The sequence below is a fragment of the Neoarius graeffei genome, chromosome 13 (assembly GCF_027579695.1).
Source record: "Neoarius graeffei isolate fNeoGra1 chromosome 13, fNeoGra1.pri, whole genome shotgun sequence".
Taxonomy (NCBI): Eukaryota; Metazoa; Chordata; class Actinopteri; order Siluriformes; family Ariidae; genus Neoarius; species Neoarius graeffei.
The window spans coordinates 75,531,073-75,547,684 of NC_083581.1; the positions used below are offsets into that span (position 1 = coordinate 75,531,073).

A 16,612-nucleotide genomic window follows, 5' to 3' on the forward strand; every position below is an offset into this window, starting at 1 on the left:
GTTTTGGTGGCACAAGGAGGACCTACACAATATTACTAGGCATATCAGGTGAAAATTCAAATTCAATCCAAATTGCTTGAAACTGTGCTCACTGAATTCAGAATTGAATGCAGAACAACAGACTTTTTACAGAATTAAAACATGTTTATCCGTTCTTGAGATATTACAAATCAAAGATTGAAGAAACGGCTTAATTTTTAGAAAACGGCCGTAATATTCTGTACGAGGATCACATGGTCCAAAATGGGCCTCGTTAACCAATGAGATCAAATGTTTTCTTCTTAGTAACTTTTCTATTTTTCAAAAATATTCACATGGAAATTGGCAGGAACATAGATGTTTGGATACTGAATACAAAAAATGAGTAAAAACCAATCATGCAAATCAGTATTTAATTAGTACTAATTATGCTAATTAGGTAAACCATTAAATCGGGAAACTCAATAAAAAAAGTAATAAAAGATTATTTTTAAATCCCCTCTTTGTGCTCTGTAGGGCTTTGTATTTGTCAAAAGTCGGGCCTACTAGTGTTTATATGAAAGAATATAAATGATCATTTCGATTAATATTCACAGCTTTCAAGGTGAACCTCGAAAAAAACTGTCTGATCCGCATCCAATAAACAATTCACATTAACTCAACTGAAGTTGACACTCGCGTTTCTGACTTCCGGTTTTTAAAATCTCATTCCGACCACTAACATCTCAATATTTTTCATCAAAACAACTCTAGTTATATTCTACAATAGTGCTTTATTTACAAGAATCAGTTTGATTTGAAAAAATAAGTAGGTAAAGCCATGAAAACTCACTTCAAAGTCTCCCGTGAATCAGAACATCAAAACTAGCAGAGGGAAAATGTTGCTGAATCCTTCATCAGAAACAGTGAGAGCGAGAGAACATCCCTATAAAAGTGATCTGATTGATTTTGACGAGTAATCCAGTGGGAAACCGATCAGGAGAGAGAGAGAGAGAGAGAGAGAGAGAGAGAGCCTGAGTGCTTTCCCGTGACTCAAAAAGAAAAGCACCGGCAGTTTCCCGACGTCCCGCGAGCAGAGTTTTTACTCTGTTGTACCGACTTCAACCTGCCGTTACTCCCAAAGCACTGAACAGATCTTAACCAGATACATTTCTTTGGAAATCAGAGATTATAAGCTTTTTAATGATAGTATTCATGATAGAAAATACTCAAGGAGTTAAGCAATGACAGGTTTGGAAACTTAGATGAGCGTCTGCATGGAGAATTTTCACAGCACGGCCAGCGAGCGTCTGATATTCCTAATATTAGGCAGGTGGTTTTAAGGTTATGGCTGATGGATGTACTGTATGTATCGGCTAATTTACCATTTTTTGTTAATGAAAAGGGGGAATACATATGTGTGCAGACAGCGGTGTAAAGCCTGTGAAAGTCTTGTATGTACGTATGCATGTATGTACAGTATGTATCTATTTATCTACCTATCTATTATTTATGAAAGCTCAGCCAGTCCAGATATAGACCACATAGTATCTGTAAAGTAACTCTTTCTTTGTGTGACATGGTGTCTCACAGCGTGAGGGTTCGATCTTTAGCTCGGGTTACTGTCTGTGTGGAGTTTCACATGTTCTCTGTGTGTCCATGTCGGTTTCCTCTGCAATCTCCTCCCAGAACATACCAGGAGGTGGACTGGCTATTCTGAAGTGATAATCTATTGGTGAATGAAAATGAATGAATGACTGAATGAATTCTTACAGAAATGGGAATACTTCATGGGTATTCATTCCCAACATAACGCTTATTATTCCATCCACATTCACTGGATATGAGCAATTGCGCACTCTGATTGGCTACTCTACTACTAGGATATCAGCTCATATACCATGAGTAGAGAAAAACAAAATGGTGAAGCGTGTTGCTGAACCAACCGAGGACGAAATAAAAACTCTACTCGAAAACAAAACCACAAAAAATACAAAAACGCGCAAAAAAATATGGAATGACCTGGCGACTTGTCCAGGGTGTACCCCGCCTTTCGCCCGTAGTCAGCTGGGATAGGCTCCAGCTTGCCTGCGACCCTGTAGAAGGATAAAGCGGCTAGAGATAATGAGATGAGATGAGAAAATATGGAATGAAACTATTTGATGGTAAGAACGTCTCATCTCATCATCTCTAGCCGCTTTATCCTGTTCTACAGGGTCGCTTTTTTAAATTTTTCAAGAATTATTATTATTGCATTTTTCACAAATCGCTCCTGTCATTTCACCATTTTTTTTACATTCTTCATCTTTAAGCATTAAAATGTGTTGAATTTTTTTTACCCTCGTTCAAAAGCTCGAAGAAGTTTGAAAATTACAGAACTGAAATGTCCAAGGAAGAATTAAATAAATGTCTAAAGCTTAAATTCTATTCCTCGGCACCATGGTGAGACGGCACTTTCTACAAAAAAAAAAACAACAACAACACTAAAGTCAGTTCGTGCCGCCATCGATAGGTTTTTAAGAAGTCCGCCTAAGCAGAAATGATTTTGTTGGACGTTTTGTATAAAGTTTTTATTGATCAAATTTGCAAAAAATAAAAATAAAAATGCTGTTTCTCAAAATCCAGTGAATGTGGATAGAATAAAACAGTTATTCTGATCAATCTCGTCATACATGGATTATAGCCGACTATCAGCTCATGTACGACTCGACTTCGTGAAATAACTGTTAAATAGTGCATGGATGCTATAAAACCATAAGTAACTGGAACGACTTGTTCCTCACTTGCTCCTGTGTGTCCTTCTCTCATGCCTGTCCAATCCTAAACCTTTATTATCCAACAGACTGGTTTTCCAAAAGTGCTTATATTCAGTCTAACAGCACTGGGGTGTTCCACTGTTTGCGTCACTCCTCTTGCCCATGTTCACCATGATGGAACATTCTGGTTCTAGCTACACTTCCACTGAAACGGTTATGACACTACAGTGAGCGACGTCATCATCAGCGGACATGGCAAAGTCACATTCCAATTGCAAAGATGCATTTTTCATGAAGATAACTTGAGACTTAAAATCTGACAATCTGAAAGCTTGTGAGATGAAGGTGAAAAGGAATAAATCAGGACGCCAATTTCACCAGAAGCACCTTTACCAGGAATGTTACAAATCACTGTAAACTAGCTAGAGAGCCTCTTCAGGATGTAATTCTGTTCACGGAGTAAAGATAAATTATTTGGCTGTATTGTGTCTGAAATGTCAGTTACTCAATATTAATTTCTTATTTATTAAACTGTTATACTGTATACACAATTAACAGTTATTCCATGAAATTGAGTTGTACATGAGCTGATAGCCGACGAGGCGCATAGCACCAAGTTGTCTATAGCCCATGTATGACGAGATTGAGTGGAATAACCATTTTATTCTATCCACATTCACTGGATTTTGAGAAACGGAGCATTTTTATTTTTTGCAAATTCGATCAATAAAAACTTTATACAAAACGTCTGACAAAATAATTTCCGCTTAAGCGGACTTCTTAAAAACCTATCGATGGCGGCACGAATCGACTTTAGTGTTGTTTTTTTGTAGAAAGTGCCGTCTCGCCCTTGTGCCGAGGAATAGAATTTAGGCTTTAGACATTTATTTAATTCTTCCTTGGACATTTCAGTTCTGTCATTTTCAAACTTCTTTGAGCTTTTGAACCGGGCTAAAAAAAAAAAAAATTCAACAAATTTTAATGCTTAAAGATGAAGAATGTAAACAAACCGGCGAAATGACAGGAGCGATTTGTGAAAAATGCAATAATAACAATAATAATATAGCCTGGGCCCGCCCATCCTAAGTGTGACGCAACACGAGGGCCTGTTGCGAGCTTAGTCTGGCCAGGCAAGCTATCTACAGCTCTTCCAAGCTCCCGAAAAATCGGGAGCCAATCAACTTTGAGCATCTCCAGCAGCCCTGGGTAGAGGCGTGTTCAAGGCAGTGACGTAGTAGAACTGCGACCGGAAGCCATAGATTGTTTACAGAATCTATGCTGGAAGCGCTTCATTCACTAGAAACATTACGAACATGGAGCAAGTTCTCATTGAAAACAGAGCAAAGAGCAGCCCTGGAGGTATTTATTGAAAGGAAGGACGTTTTCGCCTTGCTCCCGACCGGCTTCGGTAAGAGTTTAATCTACCAGTTAGCCCCGTCGCGTCACATACATCAGAGGAAAGAGTGATGTGATTGGTTTAAGCTTCGTCACAGCCTTTTCTGGCTTTGACCAGTAGCAAACTGAGGCATTTCAGGGAGGCGGGTCAACCACGCACTTTGGGAAATGGTTGGGCTTAATATCTTTGCCAGACCAAATGCTCGCAGAGCTTTGAAGTTGCGTTAGCCAGACTAATAATAATAATTCTTGAAAAATAAAATTAAAAAGATAAACTTGATGGCATATATATATATATATATATATATATATATATATATATATATATATATATTTGATGGTAAGATGATATCTTACCATCAAATACTTTCATTCCATATTTTGTTGCTTTTTTTTGTATTTTTAGGGGATTTGTTTTCGAGTAGAGTTTTTATTTCGTCCTTGGTTGGTTCAGTAACATGCGCCGCCATTTTGTTTTCCTCTACTCACGGTATATGAGCTGATATCCTAGTAGTAGAGTAGCCAATCAGAGCGTGCGATTGCTCATATCCAGTGAATGTGGACAGAATACCGTTTTTTTCTGTTGCACTTGAATATCATTATGGCTCTGATTCGGTCACAGGAACGACTGCTGCAACTAATCACAGCTGTGTTTATTTTCAGTACAACAACACAACCTTGAGTGTGACATTACTTTTATAAACAAGAATTGAATATTGAATAAGTGACGTGGCGGACACGATATGGCCAAACGTTCCCTTTATTTTTGCTCCACGATTGGCAATCGATCCCGAAGAAGCCACACTGACTTTACAGAATGTCGGCTAGCTGGCTAGCTCGCTCACAGTGGTTTGTACAATCCTGTTAAAGATGTTTCTGGTAAAATTGACTTCCCTTCTTTTACATATTCATCTAACAAGCTTTGATATTTTAAGTCTCAAGCTATCTTCATGAACCGTATCGATTGCTCATGATGTGATGATGATGATGATGATGATGATGATGATGATTGTTTACATGTTCGAAATAAACTAACAATGAATAAATAAGCGGATAACAAGAAAAGCAAAACAGCATTTGCAACAAGAACATGTAAAAAGCCACTAAATTAGAAAATAAACCTTAAATAATATAGGTAATAATAATAAAATCAAAACAAAAGAAAACAAGACAAAAATACAAACAAGGACGCACTAAGCAGTTTTGAGTTTACATGTCCGAAAAGGAGTGGGCTGAAGTAAAAACTTATTTAATCCCACCCCTCTACTTTAGTCAATATAAATTGATTATCTAGCTTCCTTATATAATACACACACACACACACACACACACACACACACACACACACACACTGTATATTACTTCAACTATTCAGATATCAATTCTTTATGACTATATCATATAATTAATTAATTATATATGTATATCCATATGTCTACACATAAGTTTATTACAAATACCACACTCACAATGGAGAACAAAATAAAAACAAAACAAATAGACGAAGACTCAAAAAAGAAAAAAAGAAAAAAAATACACAAACAGCTAGTTATGATTAATCCCCTTCATCCTTATACTACCTTGTGAAAATCAAATTTTTGTACATCTTTTTAAACCGCTTCATGTCTGGACATCCCTTGAGCTCCTCATTTAAACTGTTCCACCGCTTCACCCCGCAAACAGAAATACAAAAACTTTTCTTGGTTGTGTGCACCCTATAATTTTTTAATTTAAATAAACCCCTTAAATTATAACTCCCTTCTCTTTCAGTGAACAGTTTTTGAATATTATGTGGTAGTTGATTATTGTTTGCTTTGAATAATATTTGTGCTGTTTGATAGTTCACCAGATCTGCAAATTTCAGTATTTCTGACTGTAAGAATAATGTATTTGTATGATCCCGGTAACCAGCCTTGTGTATAATCCTTATTGCTCTTTTTTGGAGAATGAATAATGAATGTATTGTATTTTTGTAATTATTGCCCCATACCTCTGCACAGCAACTTAAATAAGGCGAAACCAGGGAACAGTAAAGAATCCGGAGTGAATTGTGATCTAGAAACTGTTTTAATATTGCAATACTTCTTGATACTTTGGATTGTATGTGGTTTCCAACTGAGTTCTTCATCAATAGTTGTTCCAAGAAATTTGATTTCCTTAACTCTTTCTATAATAACCCCATCTATTTGAATATTTATTTGTGTGTTTGTTTTGTTGTTACCAAATAATATTACTTTGGATTTGTTCAAGTTTAACGATAATTTGTTACTGTTGAACCATGTTATTAATTTACTTATTTCTGTTGTGATCTCCTGCAATAGTTCCATTAAATTATCACCAGAAAAGAGGATATTTGTATCAAGACAAGCTTCATTACTTTAGATACACTGCATATGTCGTTGATATATAGTATAAAAAAACTTTGGTCCTAACACTGACCCCTGGGGAACGCCACAAGTTATGTCCAAACATGAGGAAGAACAATCTCCCAGCTTCACAAACTGTCCCCTGTTACTTAAGTAGCTTTAAACCCAGTTTAAAACTATACCCCGATGCCATATCGTTCCAGTTTTTTTTATTAATATGTCATGATTTATTGTATCAAATGCTTTCTTTAAATCAATGAATATTCCAACTGCGTGTTTTTTCTGCTCTATGAAATTGGTGATTTCTTCAACTAATTCTATTAAAGCCAGTGATGTTGATCTATATGCTCTAAATCCATATTGACTGTCACTAAGTAGTTTATGTTTGTCAATAAATTTATCCAATCGGTTATTGAAAAGTTTTTCAAGAATTTTGGAGAATTGAGGAAGTAGTGAGACAGGTCTGTAGTTTGTGAAATGGTGTTTGCTCCCAGTTTTGTACAGAGGAATGACTTTTGCTGTTTTCATTCTGTTTGGAATTGTTTTGTATTTTTGGGGTTTTGCTTGCGAGTAGAGTTTTTATTTCGTCCTCGGTTGCTTCAGCAACATGCGCCGCCATTTTGTTTTTCTCTACTCACGGTATATGAGCTGATATCCTAGTAGTAGAGGAGCCAATCAGAGCGCACGATTGCTCATATCCAGTGAATGTGGATAGAATAATATCAAATATATACAGAGGTTAAACACAAAAAACAACAACAAAGTGATCCAAAACACTTCAGTGGTTATGGGAGGCAGGGTAAGAGGTAAAAACATATGGGGCGGTGGATGCAATACTGCAGTCTGTGCACTCTGTGTAAGTAGGTCCGTAAACTGTTTAATATTTCTAAGTTTGTATGTATTTTTTTATTCATTGCCCCTATGTGGGCAGCCATGGCCTGAAGGTTAGAGAAGCAGCCTTGGGCCCAAAGGGTCACCAGTTTGATTCCCAGGACTGGCAGGAAAACTGATTGAAAAGTGAATGAACAGCACTTTCCCCTCCTCCCTCTATTACCCCTTTTCCACCAAATCAGTTCCAGGGCTGGTTCAGGGCCAGTGCTGGTGCTGGTTCACAACTGGTTCAACTTGCGAGCCAGCTGAGAACCAGTTTGTTTTTCCATAGCTCGCGGTGCTAAGGGAAGCCACGTCATTACGTCGCTGTATACGTCAGTTACGTCGCTGTATACGTCAGTTACGTCGCTACGTTTGCATAAACCTTGGCGCGAATATCGAAGCAAAAACAACACGGAAGAAGCAGCAGCAACAACAACAACAATAATAATAATAATAATGGATGATTTCGCGTTTGTACAGCTGCTGCTTCTCGTCGCTTAAAAATGGCGATCTTTCGCGGTCTTGTTATTGTTGTTGGTCTTAACAACTCCGCCCCCCCCGCTGACGTAAGCGGTTCTTTCCTCTGGCCCAGCAGAGAGTTGGTGCTAGCCTGGAACCGGTTTTTCTGGCCCCAGAGCCAGTTCTTTGTCAGTGGAAACAGAAAACCCGGTTCCAAACTAAGCACTGGCCCCGAACCAGCCCTGGAACTGCTTTGGTGGAAAAGGGGCATGTATCATGGCTGAAGTGCCCTTGAGCAAGGCACCTAACCCCCACCTGATCCCCAGGCACTGTAGTATAGCAGCCCACTGCTCTGGGTATGGGTGTGCGCTCCTTGCCCACTTGTGTGTTCACTGCTTCAGATGGGTTAAACACAGAGGAGGAATTTTGCTGCGCTTGAGTGTACATGTGACAAATAAAGGCTCCTTCTTCTTCTATTCCACTTGGATTATGTGCACAAGTCCCTGTGAAAGTGTTATTGTGGAACTACTATCAGAGCTGCGCTGTCACGAAAAATTAATAAACACCTTCCGAGCAATCAGAGTCACAAATTCAATAGTGCTGTAAAACACATTGTTCGATTCTGATGTTACTCAATAACTGCACTGAGGCTTCAGAGGGGTTTCTGATTTCTGATATTTGAATAAACATGTTTAAAGGTGATGTATTATATTATCTCCCTTTTCCACAAGTTGGCACAGCTCCGTGAGGTCTTAATGAAACATCCGTGACACACTTTGGTCAAAATACCACAAGGATAAGACACCACAGCTCCCTTTCTCACACCGTCTAAAACACCCCTGTTCGAAACGGCAGATTTGAGGAGCAGCCTGTTCCTTTAAATGATAATGAGACACTGCCTTCTTCCCCCCCCCCCTTCCATCAGCCAATCAGGTAGCACTTTATACTCATGAATACTCATTCGCAAAGGCAGTTCTCAACTCATGAGTGGAGATACTCAGCTGAGGGGGCGGGATTATTCTAATGAGTTCCACTTGTGACAGAAATACCCCTTTTCCACCAAATCAGTTCCAGGGCTGGTTCGGGGCCAGTGCTGGTGCTGGTTCACAACTGGTTCAACTTGCGAGCCAGCTGAGAACCAGTTTGCTTTTCCATAGCTTGCGGTGCTAAGTGAAGACACGTCATTACGTCGCTGTATACGTCAGTTACGTCGTTGTATACGTCATTACATCGCTGTATACGTCAGTTACGTCGCTACGTTTGCATAAACCTTGGCGCGAATATCGAAGCAAAAACAACGCGGAAGAAGCAGCAGCAACAACAACAATAATAATAATAAATGACTTCGCGTTTGTACAGCTGCTACTTCTCGTCGCTTAAAAATGGCGATCTTTCGCGGTCTTGTTATTGTTGTTGGTCTTAACAACTCCGCCCCCCGCTGACGTAAGCGGTTCTTTCCTCTGGCCCAGCAGAGAGTTGGTGCTAGCCTGGAACCGGTTTTTCTGGCCCCAGAGCCAGTTCTTTGTCAGTGGAAACAGAAAACCCGGTTCCAAACTAAGCACTGGCCCCGAACCAGCCCTGGAACTGCTTTGGTGGAAAAGGGGCAACAGAGGAGCCGAATCTGAACGGCTTGTTGAAGCTCATGTTTTCTGAAACGGGTAATAAACAAACTGACCGGGTCGTGTTATTTCAGAATATGTGGGCTGGTAAACATTCTAGATGTACGTATGTGCACTGAAAAAGCGAAAACCAAATGGAAAACCTTTACATTAAAACAGGCATGTTATGAAAAACACATGCCCCCTTTAATGTTTAGGTTTACTGCTTGAGCTAAAATGCTGGAGTATTCCTTTAAGGTTTGGAGCAAGTAACCGGAAGGTTGTGAGTTCAAATCCCCAGAGAGTTGCTGTGGAGTCCTTTAACAAGACTGCTGACCTTGATCTGATCAGATCAGGGACATGCATAAAAATACACAGATAAATATCATATCAATTTCCCGTATACATCGACAAACGTGTTAACAAAGAGCTCAAGAATTAAAACTCCTTTATTATTAAAAGCTATGCAGCGTTCAACTGATATTGATTTCACCACTCTGAGTTCTGCTGAGCTATTTACTCATCTCTCTCTCTCTCCCTCTCTCTCTCTCTCTCTCTCACATACACACACAGTGGCTTTTAATGACTTTAATGTCTATCATTTAATCTTTCTGATAAGTGCACCTAGTGGAGTGTACGTGTGGGTATGATTGGTGCCGCAGTACGTGTGTGTGTGTGTGTGTGTGTGTGTGTGTCAGGGTGAAGGGCACATCATTTTAATTTTTCATTTGCACAGTGTCGCTGTGTGCTGAAACTCTAGCCTTTAATGCTCAGTGGGGAGGGAGCCGAGCAGCATTGATTTTTTACTGTTATCCGTGCCCTCAGAGGCCGTTGTCCTGCCACACACACACACACACACACACACACACACACACACACACACACACACACACACACACACTTAACAAAGCTTTTAATTCAGCATTTAATTCAACCTAGAAGCACTTCACAGAAGGATCCTCCAAATCCAGTATTTTTAAAATAAATAATAAAACAAGTACGTTTCTCCTCAGCCGGTACATTGTTATTACTAATAAGAGGAAGATGATTAGAACCGAACAACCAGTGTTTAAAAGTGGATGCCAGCGCACTTTATTGCCAGTGCATTCATAGCGTTCTCCGCACGCTTCAATCCCACAGCAGGACGACCGGCCAAATTCGTGCGCTAAAGGCTTTACTTTTTCCTCCCTTTAAATCGCTGACCACAAAACATTTCTTCTCCAAGAACAAAAAGAAACTTTGCACATGTAAAGCTAATCTACATGCTAACACTAGTATACATATAAAATAACAAATGCTGTGTTTCAAACCAAATTAACCTATAGTTTATAATTAATATAGTCCTTTTTATTCATAAAATGATATTTATGACCTTTAATCAGACAGAGCTACGAACTTTATCACCGTGGATTAGTTTCCTGTATTCGTTCAGATTGTGAAAGAGAGTTAGCATGTTGTTAGCGATATCATTTAACAGGCTCATTCGTAAAATGGTGTCTATAATATAATGATTTGTCAGAGAGGCTTATGATTTGTATTCATTTTGTTTCCTCTGTTCATTTACACAGACAGAGAGAGAGAGTTAGCATGCTGTTAGCTATATCTTTTAAATATAGATGATGTTAGCATGTGCCAATTTCATTCCCCAGACTAAATATGGTGGCATCGCTGACCGAACGAAACTTGCCACCATTTAACATTCTTAAAAAAATAATAATAAAGCTCGCAGAAAACATCCTCTTCAGCAATGCTTCAGCACGAGGAGAACCAGGTGTCATGATGAAGTGAATAATCATTTCCCAGTTCTTTATGAGAATGTTTAAATATTCTAATAATATCTACTGAAAGGGATTTTTTAAGGGAACAAAGCTTTTTTTTTGAGATACTAAGTCAAACACATTTTCCCCTCAGTTAAAACAAAACAGTGAAATATAAATATTTTAAATGACAGGAAGTTAAACCAGCCTCTTTAAGATGGCACCTTATGAACCGCACATAGTAGCAAGGCACTTTATTGCAGTTAGCATTAGCACAGCTAGCTAGGTGGCAATATGCCTGCATGCTAAAATATTTAGTAAGGTAGTTAGCTCGTCTATATAGGTTTGCATAGAGGACTGATTAAGTGACCATGGTAACTTGTCGCCAGTGAGGTCACACTGTTCATACCACTGGAATAACACACTTCAGGACATGCTGCTATTTAATAATTATGTCAGAGAAGTCGAGGTTATTATTCACCGATGTTCATGGAGCCTGAGGCGGATAACTGTTTTAGTATAAATACACAGGTGATTATTTAAAAAAAATGTTTTAAAAAATATTTCAAAAGCACCATGCAAATGTAATAACTTTGCGGCGCAGACTTGTGTCACTTATCTACGCCAAGTCACATAAAATATTTTGCTTTGAAATCAATAAAATAAATCACATTCCACCTTCCCTTTGAATAGCTTTAGACCAAACTTCGGAGCATCTTTAGTGCTTTTAGGAACAGCGTTTTCTTTCATCATGTGTAATTCTTCCTCACGGTGACGAAGCGATGGCCGCCATTTTGCCAAGTCGCTTGAGGTGATTATCGAGAAATAGTCTGAATTTTTTGACTAATCAGTGCACGATTTCCTCTAATCACCTCTGTATTTATACTAATTTCCAAATAACAGCATGTTTCATTTACCACAGTGTTTTCTTCCTCTTACTCATCAGGAATTTACCAACAATAACATTTCTTTTTATTTATTAATGAACAACATGTCATACTAAATAAAATAATTATTCACTGAAGGCAAGGTGAATATCGGTGACTATTATACATACAGGACACTTTTTCCATAGAATAAAACCGTGTTCTATTCCCTTCTAGCAGGCTTCATTCGTTTGGTTCGATAGCATGCAATATTGTTAGCATATCGCTTATCCTACGTGTATTACGTCACTCTACCCAATGGGGAATGAGTGTTGAATATGGTTTACGATATCGCATGGTTGTCAAGACAACAAGATGTAAAACTTCCGCGCTAGTGAGCGACTGGGACAATTTGTAAATAAACAAACATGGCTGCCAGGTTTGCTTCGTTAAATACGGAAGATTTTGAGAGAATTTTGAAAGAGAAAAACGCATTGATCGCCTGAAAGGAACGTGTATGTATAATAATAATAATAATAATAATAATAATAATAATAATAATAATAATAATGGCTGTTTTTTCATGGTATATCAGATATATTCCATTCAGCTACGCGTCTTCAACTTGTTCACCATCATGCTCGCGGAATGGAATATATCTGATAAACCACTCAACACCAGCCAATATTATTTAAATGACAGCCGAGATGAAGTCAAGGTTATGATTCACTGATATTCACTGAGCCTGAGGTGGATAATTGTTTTAGTATCAATACACAGGTGATTATTTAAAATAAATAAATAAATAAATAAATCGTACTTTAAAAAATCATTTATTTTAATCTTTAAAAGCAGCATGCAGTTGTAACTGGCCGCCAATTTGGCGAGTCGCTCGAGGCGATTATCGAGAAATAATCCAAATCTCTCGACCAATCAGCATGCGCAATTTCCTATAATTTTTTTTTATCTGTTTATAGGTACATTTACTGTTTTGGAACGTCCATGAGACAAGTTAGTTGATGTTATCACTTACAGCAGCTATAAACAGTCGCTCCTTCACTAGACTGTCTTTCTATTTCTTTAATTTAACAAGACAAAAAAAAAAACACAATTTCTTATATTACTGAAAAACAGAAAACACAAAACACCTCTGTCCTGAAGACTTGGAACAAATATCAGTCCATGGCAGAAATACTACTGTTATAAAGTGTTGACACTGGAGACTCCTTCCATAAATGTTAAATAACAGTCTCCTGACAGAAAACCTCACTAATGATCCATTGTGCTTTATTAATGAAGAAACAAATATTTAATTGTTTTTTATTATTATTATTATTATTATTATTATTAGATCATGTCGGCTGTCCTCCGTACACATCCCTGTGAATGAGCTGTTACTATCGAAACGATCACTGATATAAACCCGTGATTTGAAGTACAGCCAGCACTCGGGTCAGAGCTGCAGTTATAGAAAATTACACAACACAAACTTTTCCTTCCTTTCTTTTTTTAAGTGTATTTTGGATATTTCTACACAATACCAGATTACATTTCTGCATCCTGAGCAAATATTTTTAACATTCTGTAGTGTACTGGGGTTTTATTTTTGTGCTTTAGTGTATGAGTGACAATTCTATTTTGCAATTCTATTTTTAAAAATATCCGTGACATGTTTTAGAGGAGCAATCATTCGCGTTAATCTGACAATCAAGACAGGGCATCTTGCATAGTTTGAGAAAAACCATTCAAACAGACTGAACTCACAGAGAGAACCTGAGAAGAGCTGAAAAGTCAAATTTGATCAGAGATTAAGATGGTGCCAAATTCGCAAAGTGCACTCGGTTTGAGTGCGTCATCATGTGCCCTTCTGAGGGTCCTGCACCTATGATGAGTGGTCAGAGAGAGCATGGTTATACTTGAACTTTAGAACACAGTTATTTCTCAAAGAAGAGTGTCATCTTTTTTTTCTGTTTTGGGTTTGGATTAATTCTGTGCTAAGTGTGGCCTCCACCTCCTGCATGTCCTGTGTGTGTGTGTGTGTGCGTAATCTAATCCGCGGGTCCTCGTCTCCGTTATCGGGTCATTAAAGGCAGAGTCGCCACCGAGAGCATGCGAGAGAAAACTGCCCACGGCCAACAGCGCGCGCCACTGCCGGGGCACCGTGGCGGCTTCGGTGTCGGGATGATATTTCTCTGTCGTTTGCTTCGTATCAAATACAAAAACACACACATGGCACGTGGGAAAAGGGACGTGAGGAATGGGATTGGTATAACGTACAGACAGAGGAATCTCACAACTGGGCATGTGTGTGTGTGTGTGTGTGTGTGTGTGTGTGTGTGTAATACGGGATAATATTATTATTATTATTATTATTATTATTATTATTATTATTAATAATAATAATAATAATTCACCATATACCCTATACCAACATTTCATTTGAAGTTTATTCTTGATATGACTGTGATGTAAATGTCCCCCAAAAAACCCCAAACTGGTTGAAAAAAAAAAAATTTTTTTTTTGAGTGATTCAATATGTGTTCAATATACTAGTTGAATTCTGTCAGAATTCTCTTCTACATTTCATGCAAACTTGCTCAGAAGCTGATCAGGATCAGGATCAGGATGATGTCACTGGTTCAGTGGGTAACATTTAACTTTGGCCTAGATTTGATTAAAAATAAATAAATAAATAAAATACATAAATAAATATTTCTGTTCTGGCATTCATCACGGTATACAGTGCAGCTCTCACTGCAGTTATTTTGAACGTCACAAAATAATGGGATGCGTTCCCACCCCATGTGGAGATCTCTCTAAAGGAATTGATTAGAAGTGGGACTCTGTATGGGAGGGAAGGAGAGATCACTGTAAAGCACCTGAATGAGTCCGAGCCTGGAATGAAGATCTGGTGCAGTGAATAAAGGCCTTAATAAATAAAATCTCTCACAAACACAAACTGTGAGGTTGGAGGAGGAGGAATGATGTGGCTTTGATTTTACAACAAAATTCCACTTGTTATAGACTAAAACTAAAACTAAAAGCAGAAGGTTTTTTTTTTTCTTTCCCAACTGTCACATCTGAGCTCATTCTCTCCTCACTGTTCTACAGTCTCATGTGTTTCTCCCTGCAGCTCTGGATCACTTCAGTAAGTCCGTGCCGCTCATTATGACTCTTTTTTTTTTTTTTTTTTAAGTTTTAAAATGCATTCAGGTTTATTTTTTACATTGAAAGAGAAAATATAATCACACACACACACACACACACACCCACCCGGATGCACTTACTCTGTGAGCTGTGGGTGAGAGATCTCAGAAACGGGTCCACACGGTGCGCGTCTCCGTCCTCTCCGTTCACATGCTCGTCCAAAACTATTCACGCGCTCGAGCGACAACCGGGAGCGCAGCGGAGGAAAAAACAACAACAACAACAACAACAACACACACACACACACACGGCGGCTGTGCGGAGAGCGCGCGCACCGCTGTCAGCGCGAGTCCTCCCTGCTGCACAAGTTCACCACGAACTCACCCGGCCGACCCGACAAACCGACTGCACCGGAGAAACGACGAGAAGAAAAAGGAGGAGAAGAACCCTAACAGCTCCACACAGGAGCGCGCGCACGCGGGGTCTCGCGCGTCTCTCTCTCTCTCCGGTTATTGTTGTTTATGTCTCTGCAGTCAGCTCGGGCGCGCTCGCGCTCCACTTCATTATTAAATCTAAAGAGCTCTCGCGCAGCAACGTCGTCGACGACGCACGCGCATGCGCCCGGGTGCCACCGCGCGCGCCGACTTACTGCTGGCTCTCCGCCAAGTCGGAGCGGAGCGGACCGGAGTGGGGCCATGCAGCATGCGCGCGCGTATTAATAGTCTGGCCCGGGTGACCCACTGAGCCTTATTTACCCCGCACACCAAACCGGGCTGAGTTCTAGGCTCCTTAGCAACCCGACATTAACCCTGATTAATCCATCAGCGCTCTGACACACACCGGGGTGAGAAGGAGTGTGTAGGACCATATACACTACCGGTCAAAAGTTTGGGGTCACCCAGCATGAAAAGTCACACTTTTATTTCCCACCATAAGTTGTAAAACGAATAGAAAATATAGTCGAGACATTTTTCTGGCCATTTTGAGCATTTAATCGACCCCACAAATGTGATGCTCCAGAAACTCAATCTGCTCAAAGGAAGGTCAGTTTTATAGCTTCTCTAAAGAGCTCAACTGTTTTCAGCTGTGCTAACATGATTGTACAAGGGTTTTCTAATCATCCATTAGCCTTCTGAGGCAATGAGCAAACACATTGTACCATTAGAACACTGGACATTTAGGTTAGCGCTGTTGCCTCACAACAAGAAGGTCCTGGGTTCGAGCCCCGGGGCCGGCGAGGGCCTTTCTGTGCAGAGTTTGCATGTTCTCCCCGTGTCCGTGTGGGTTTCCTCCGGGTGCTCCGGTTTCCCCCACAGTCCAAAGACATGCAGGTTAGGTTAACTGGTGACTCTAAATTGAGCGTAGGTGTGAATGTGAGTGTGAATGGTTGTCTGTGTCTATGTGTCAGCCCTGTGATGACCTGGCGACTTGTCCAGG

General features: G+C 39.5%; 1 protein-coding gene across 3 annotated transcripts in view; it reads right to left on the reverse strand.

Annotated features, from left to right (window-relative positions):
- The window catches only part of eya4 (EYA transcriptional coactivator and phosphatase 4), a 149,267-nt gene extending 133,577 nt beyond the window's left edge, over window positions 1-15,690 (reverse strand). For all 3 annotated transcript variants that reach the window (XM_060938523.1, XM_060938521.1, XM_060938522.1), the window contains exon 1: window positions 15,316-15,690. The gene's annotated coding sequence lies outside the window, so the exon portion shown is untranslated. The remainder of the gene's footprint in view (window positions 1-15,315) is intronic.
- Window positions 15,691-16,612: the final 922 nt, after the last annotated feature.